Source organism: Montipora capricornis, chromosome 11 (genome assembly GCF_036669925.1).
Source record: "Montipora capricornis isolate CH-2021 chromosome 11, ASM3666992v2, whole genome shotgun sequence".
In the NCBI taxonomy this organism is placed as follows: Eukaryota; Metazoa; Cnidaria; class Anthozoa; order Scleractinia; family Acroporidae; genus Montipora; species Montipora capricornis.
The window spans coordinates 17,533,684-17,541,183 of record NC_090893.1 but is presented as its reverse complement, the minus strand read 5'-3'; the positions used below and the strand labels follow the sequence as shown (position 1 = coordinate 17,541,183).

The 7,500-nt window shown below is 41.4% G+C and overlaps 1 protein-coding gene across 3 annotated transcripts in view; it reads left to right on the top strand.

Annotated features, from left to right (window-relative positions):
• The window catches only part of LOC138024324 (tetratricopeptide repeat protein 28-like), a 39,685-nt gene that overhangs the window by 9,582 nt on the left and 22,603 nt on the right, over positions 1-7,500 (top strand). For all 3 annotated transcript variants that reach the window (XM_068871486.1, XM_068871484.1, XM_068871485.1), the window contains exon 4: positions 2,645-2,717. The gene's annotated coding sequence lies outside the window, so the exon portion shown is untranslated. The remainder of the gene's footprint in view (positions 1-2,644; positions 2,718-7,500) is intronic.

Genomic DNA, 7,500 nt, shown 5'->3' with positions numbered 1-7,500 from the left:
CGACTGAGCTACAAGGTCAGACGGGAGTAGGGCCGTGGGAACTGAAGATGTTAAAGTCACGGCAATGAACATGTACAAATACAAGGAAGGATTACAGTGTTGCAAACGTTAGCCATGTAGCACTTATATTTGAACAGACATAACTGATTAGAGTGTAATGTGAAGGGCTAGTTTTGTACCCCATATGAACCATGTGAGCGTTTGCCCTACTAATAATGGAAATGGGCCCACACAATGACAGAGAAAAACTCTGACCAGGGTGGGAATTGAACCCACGTCCGTGCTCGTGGCAGTGGTCATGACCCACCCTGTTAGCGATGATAAGTCCAAACACTTGAAAATCGATGTCATCGTTATGTCAATAATTAATATCCTTTTGTGTTTGGTGCAAGAGGGCTTTGGACTTTGCGTGCAAACTTCTGAAATGTTTCAGAGCTTATACAATATCTAACAATTGTTTCTTTAGTTCCTGCTTTTCTACGTTGAAAATTTTCCCTATAGGATTCAAATCCGGACTGGCAAAATTATTGGAATCAATCAAACAACAAGTTGCAAAAATATTGGAGACACTTCACCTTCTTGGGGCGCTATTAATTTACCTATTATCTCTCACACTGCAGCCCCCCTCCCCCCTCCCCCTCTTATCAGTGTTGCTAGCAACACAAAAAATATGTTGAAAACTTAAACAGTCAACATTAAAAGGGGGAGAGGGGAGGGGAAGTGGGAAAGGTTTAAATTCTAGATACGGCAGGTATTAAGGTTAGAAAAGGTGTTTTTTAATGAAAGTGTCTTGACAATTTTGCAACTTGTTGTAGCAACTACAAAACTTATATCAGTGTTCCTTTCACCCGGTATGCCACAGTCAATCATTTGTGAGTAACACTAGTAATTTATGCTAGCCTGCCTTTTGTACTGGGTAAGTACATGCCTAATGAAACAGGTGTTATGTCCAATCTTCAAACTTCGACACCTTTCAATTTGTTTCAATGGAAACGCATTGAAAGGTCTAAGTGTAGTCTCTGACCCTTTTTTGATCATTCGGAAAGTAGGAAATACGAATACTTGAAGCTCTGCTTTAAAATGTGTTTAAGAAATTCATTTTTTCCGTCTATGATGAAAAACAAAAAATTATGGACACTTTTTGCGATGAAACTTTTGCATCTGGCGACTGAATTTTTTTTTAAATCGGCACCTGGTGCCTCCACCAATTAAATAGTAAATTTCGGACACTGCATGTAATCCCTCTTATTATACATTCAACTCACTATCTCTTTTCTGATTGGCCGAAAGCGTACAATGAATTTTCGAAATCAGTGCCTGGGACGTCATCTAGCTGCAGATTATACAATTATAATCATGTCAAGGACACTTAAGGTCACGGGTAATCATGTTGTGTATGACCGCGGTGCATGACATTTTAGGGTAATCATGTCAAGTTCACGCAGTTTGTGTTGCTTGCCTTCAGTGAAGAAGCAAAAACATGACTTCCAGGTTTGCTCGGTTCAATGTATCATAAAACAATTATTAGATTCGGTTTTTGTTATATCCAGAATAATCAAGCTCTGGGTAAGGTTTATCAGCCTCAGCCTTGGGCTTCGACTGATAACCCCTACCTCGACCTTGATTATTCTGGTTATCACAAAAACCTCATCCAATAATTGTCTAAAGGCACAGCTGTAAGTCGGCAGAATTCCAATCAAACTTCACCTTACAGTTAAGTCTCTTTTAATTTTTAAATTCTACGTCCTTACCTGCGGCCTGTGGCCTGTGGCTTACGTGAGAAATTTTCAAAGCAACACCCCCATGAAGTCAAACTCCACAACATACTGTACACAGGTTTATTACCATGTCATCCCTTACAGACAACAATAAGTTATTTCATAACAGTAACATTAATAGCACCTGTTGCAAACTGTTGCTCTAACAATAGGCTTACATGTATCATAAAACGAGAAAATGTGGTCATAAAAGACCAAGCAGCTGTATTAAGAATGTCTTGCAAGCTGACTGAATTCCCTCTAGCTGCAGTAGTGGACACTGGTCTGGTGCTATGTGGATTGAACTGCATTGTGTTTATGCCAGCAGCATCCAGTGCAATCTTAACCCATCTACTTAGAGTACCCCTTCTGATCCTCTTGTGACTCTTGACAAAACTGATCAGTAAATATTACTTGGTGCATTTTCTGATTTCGGTGCAAATACTCTTTGAGGTGTGTATAAACACTTTCACTTAAGGACATGACGTTATGTGTCTGTGTATCCAACTACTTGACTATTTGTATACTTTAATTGATATTTAAGCTATTTTACTGCGTATCACCATATCTGCTTTAGAATATACTTAACAACATTTCAAGTGAATGGGTGGTATTTTCCACTACGACTATCCACTTCAGAATAAGATACTTAGAACACTACCAAGGGATGGGTGGGAATAATTTTACACCATGTGTACAGTTACTGTACATCTATCTCTTAAGAGGTGCAGCTGTACTCCTCAGTTACGATGTTTTGTCTGCATTGTGATGTGTGTGGGTTTACCGGTAAATGATTTTTGTTAGGAGAGTCAAACCTTATAGAAGTATTTATTCAGAGACTAATTTTGATAGACAAGTGTAACAACCTCATCAAATCACCATTGCAGAGTTCTTTCCCTTGACGAAGCCACTGCTTGAGCTCACACAAAAGAGCGTCAGTCTGTTTCAGGACCAACAGTGGTAAGTTGCTCATCATTACTTAAAGCTTTATTGTATACAATGTAGTCATGCACACAATGCAAACAAGCTCTGATTACGTATAATTTGTGCTGTAAATTATGTTATGTTTGTGGGTTACAGTGAAAATGATCACTGCCATTATTTAATATGTAAAAGACACCCTTTTGCCATACACCTGTGATACATGTATGATTTAATTATCCCTGTTGAATGAACGAAGAATTGAAAGTAATACATGTACCGGTAAGTGCTTAGGGTTTTAAGCTTAAATTGAGGCAAATCTGCAAGTGTCAATTTTAGAAATCAATATGCATCCACTTGTTGGCATATGAATAGCATGTAATCTTGTATTCCTCATTCTTCAAAGGATGCATGCAGCTTCAAAAAGACTGTAACAGTAGTGCATGTATAGCAGTATTTTTTTTATTTTATTGATTTGAGTAAAAGCTTATTCCGAATTCGGAATGGTATCTCCTGGCATTTTTGATTTGAGATAACTCGACTGCATTTCATCCCATATATGCGTGCCTTCAGCTGTTTAATTTTGTGAGGGTTTTTATGAGAAATAATGTGAAGCTTTGTGCTTTTTATGCTGCTACTCTATTGGTCAAGAAGCTTAGGCTGATTCTGAACAAAAAACTCACGAATCATGACTTTTGGCTTTTTCTAAGACTCAGAAATGATTCTCTTGATGACAAAATGGACCTTTCATGTGACTTATTGCGCATTTGACAAGCAGCCACATATTATGTGGTTATTCATAAATGGGTCTATTTTTGTTTTCGTAATTGATTGTCGCTTTCGCTAATAAATAAGTAAATAAATCAATAATTTAGAATTAGAGCAGTTAAAACAACCAAGCCTGTTCAAGTCTCAGAGATTTGTGGTATTCCATAAAAGGGGTTTTTTTCATCAAAATGTGCCATCAAAATTGAAAGAGTTTAGTATGGAGACATTATGTTGGTTTTTTAGCAGAAACACATCAACATAGCGGCCAGAATTTGAGTTTTAACTTTGGCTATGTTAACACTTTGTTTGCATTAAGTTTTCTAAGCTTGTGTGCCTTTTTAATTGTACACACTTCTTGTATCGTTTTGGTTATTCAGAGTTCATAAACGAAGACAAAGTAAAATTGCTGTTTCTTTGTATTTGACACACTTCTCAGTTATCAGCCATGTCAAGATAATTTTTCAAAACTGATCTTGTGTTAGGACCTGGCCGCCATGCAACTTCATGGCATGGCACTTCACATGAGATGAACCATTGTAAAGTGAATGCCGATTGTTGGGTCAAACATCGTAGTTAACAGCAAACCAAATGCAAAAGCGAAAACATACATGATCATACAAATTCTGAAGTTATGAGTTAATTTTGACCAGAAACTCATGACCTTGAAGCATTTTACTCTGGTTAAGAGCTGAGGTTTTTTGGATGTAACAACTAGCTCACATTTTTCCGTGCGTGCAGCTTCGATCTTATTTTTGTCCATGGATATTTATATTTGGATATAAGATTGGTGTCCTAAAATCCCCAGCTTTGTTCAAAGGAAAAGAGTTGCAAGTTGCAGGCTGCCCTTGATTTTTTTAGCATGGTTTTTTCCCAATTATAATAATTTGAACACGAACATTGCGCCACCAGAACATTCCATGCCGAAATTTTGCGTGCCCCTCTGTTAGCCCGCGAGCGCAGACGTATTACAGTGAAATATACGTGTGAAGTGAAAAATGACACTTCTGTCTTTCCTGACTGCTCGGCGCGATGCATTTCTGCTCGATAGAAATAGGAAAGGAAGAAACAAGAGTCTGAATGATCATACTTAAATGGGCAGATATTGGGGTCTACATTTGTTTGACTCGATTAACTTGAGGCTGCACTCGTAAAAAAGGGTCTCGAGTTTCTTCTGCCTCAGTTCTTGACATATTGAAATTGAAAATTGAGAGTTGTGCGCCTACATTGACGTTGACTTTGACAACGGAAACCTCTTGAAGGGTTTTAAACTTTTTGTGGATGAATTCCAACTTACATTTATTGTAAAGCAGAGGTTTTTCATGTTCCAGAAATTTCAAGTTTTTCTCATTTTCTTCCATAGATATTTCATTTTCAATGTAGACTTTTTCGAAGCTATTTTTGGTTCTACAGTATTTAAAGAAGCTGGGGGTAGTGCTCATAGTAGCCGGGGAAAATCCCCGGCCCCTGGCCCTTAATGACAGCCCTGTTTCAAGGGGCATAATGCCATTCTGCTTATGGTATTCCTGGCATTCATTTGAGCTGAATTGAGGTTCATCGTCTGACTTCAATGTTAAGGGAAGACCATTGTTGCTACAATTATCTTCTACATTGTCAATTACTTTCTCACTGGTGGTTGATGTCATGACCACATTGTCAGGAATCTTCCGAATTGCTTCTAACACAAGAGATTTTCCCGATAATATTCACGTTAAACTACTAACAGACTCGAATCACTTCACAATTTTAATGTCTCAACTCGAAGGAAAATCACAATTGCTAGATCACACGTCGATTCGCACATGGTTTTGAAATCCTAAACTTACATCACGTAATTGCAGCTTATTCACCAAGCAACGAGAACAAAGGGAACAAAGTTCACTTTCACAGCGTGACAGCCACGCAGTCCATTTTCCAACACTCTCCCCCCATTTGTCTCGGGAGAGCAAATGTCTTAGAGGCTATCTTAATCTGATCAGTTAACAATGCAAAAAATGAAAATCACAATAAACGAAAAATAAAATGGTCTCTCTAGTTTTCATCATCCATTTGTGCAAGTTCCTGGATACGAGTTCTGGCCGCAACCGCAGCGTTTCTCCGTGGTCTAAAGGCTGACACAGTAGGGTTCAGAGCTGCTGGTGCTGTTGTCATGTCGCAGGTAAGTTCAAGTGGATATAAATGCTTCGCTGGGTGTTCAATGACTGACTTGGGAGTGCGTACCTTTGCTCCTCGGATCACTCCATCTCGGCCGGTTATCAAGTCGATCACCACTCCCAACTTCCACTGAGCACGATTCTTCTCATCGGATTTGATGATAACCACATTCCCTTCCGCTGGATGGGTACTGTCTCTCCCGGAGCCCCCTCAGGTATTCTTTGGTCCAGCGGGACCACACTACATCTTTACGCTTGCCCAAGTACTTTGCACGCTTTCGGAGGTCATAGTCTTGGATGTGATTTGGCTCCAACTCTGGCAGTGCGTTCGGTTGCATGTGCAACAGAGAACTTGGAGTAAGGATAGGCAGCTCGATGTCATCCTCCACATAATCTAGTGGCCTGTTGTTGAGGGCAACTTCCACATCTAGCAGCACTTCTTGGAGTTCTCGCCACTACAGCAATCCATTCCTGATAGACTTGTACAGGGATCCTTTAACCAGTCCGATCAATCTTTCGAACTGGCCGCCCCTCCATGGCGCATGACTGAGATTGAATTTCCACTCGATCCCTTGCTGCGTGAGGAACCCATAGATCCTCTCATCTTTCATTACTTGCAATCCATTTGGACGCACTGACGAAGGTTTTGCCATTGTCGGAGTAGATCCGCTGCGGTCTCCCACGTCGGGCAATGAAGCACTTCAAGCTTCTGATGAACTCGGTGGTCTCAAGGTTTGACACAAGGTCTACATACACGGCACGTGTAAGGCTGCAGGCGTACAGCAGGATATATGCCTTTCCTTCAGTTTTTGGTTTCTTCCGGTACTTCATTGGTCCCGCAAGGTCCACTCCAATGACTTGGAAGGGTGTTTGGCCCACTGTGCGATCCCTTGGAAGGTTCCCTGGTGGAGGAGAGGTATAGGCCTGTGCCCTGAACCGCCGACATCCATGGCAACACTTTACGATCTTTTCAGTTAACCTTCTCAGCTGTGGCACCCAGTAGTACTCTCGCACTTTTGCCATCGTGCTCCCAACTCCCCCGTGCAGCACTGCCACATGGGCCTGGGCCACCAACTTCTCTGTGTACCGTTGTCCATCTGGTAGGAATATCGGGTAGAGCATTCCAGTACTCCATCTCTGTTTGGCTGTAGGTTCAGCTGCAGTTTGTCTTCTTGGTATCGCCCATCTGCAGTAGCTTGTTCCTGGGCTCGCTTCACCCAAAAAAGCTCTGCTTTCTTTGTTTCGTCTGCAGTTAACGGTCCCCCCAGCCTCTTGGTCTTCATGGCGCGAGAATTCTGGGTGAATCAAAAAATCCATGCGGTCACTCGGATTGCTTTCCACTGGCTGAACTTCTCAAGGACGTCGTCCAGCTCATCTGTCGCCGCTACTGCTACTGCTAGCATGTCTCGTTTTGCTTTAGTTTCTGCCAATGATTCTTGTGTGGTATTCGTCACTATGTCAGGGGGCTAGCATGCTTTGTCTGACAACCACTCTGGTGCGTTCCACCACAAGGCATGGTTGGTCACTTCTCCGCTACGGCTTCCAACATCAGCTGGGTTGTCTGACGTTCTCACGTGATGCCACACTACATCAGAATGCGCTTGAATCTTCTGAACTCTGTTGCTCACAAACTGCTTGTACTCTCCTGGACATCTTATCCAATGCAGAGCAACGGTGCTATCGAGCCAACAGTACTTCACGGTTACGGGAAGGCCTTCTAAAGCTTCACTCACATTTGACAGGAGATTTACTGCCATATGGCCAGATACCAACTCTAACCGAGGTATGGTTAATCCCTTCTTCTTGAAATTTAGGGTCTCAGAAATGCCATTTCGCGTTCCGCGAAACGACGGAAAATGCAGTGGTTAGTTGTTTATCCCATCCATCTCTAGAGTTTGCGGTAA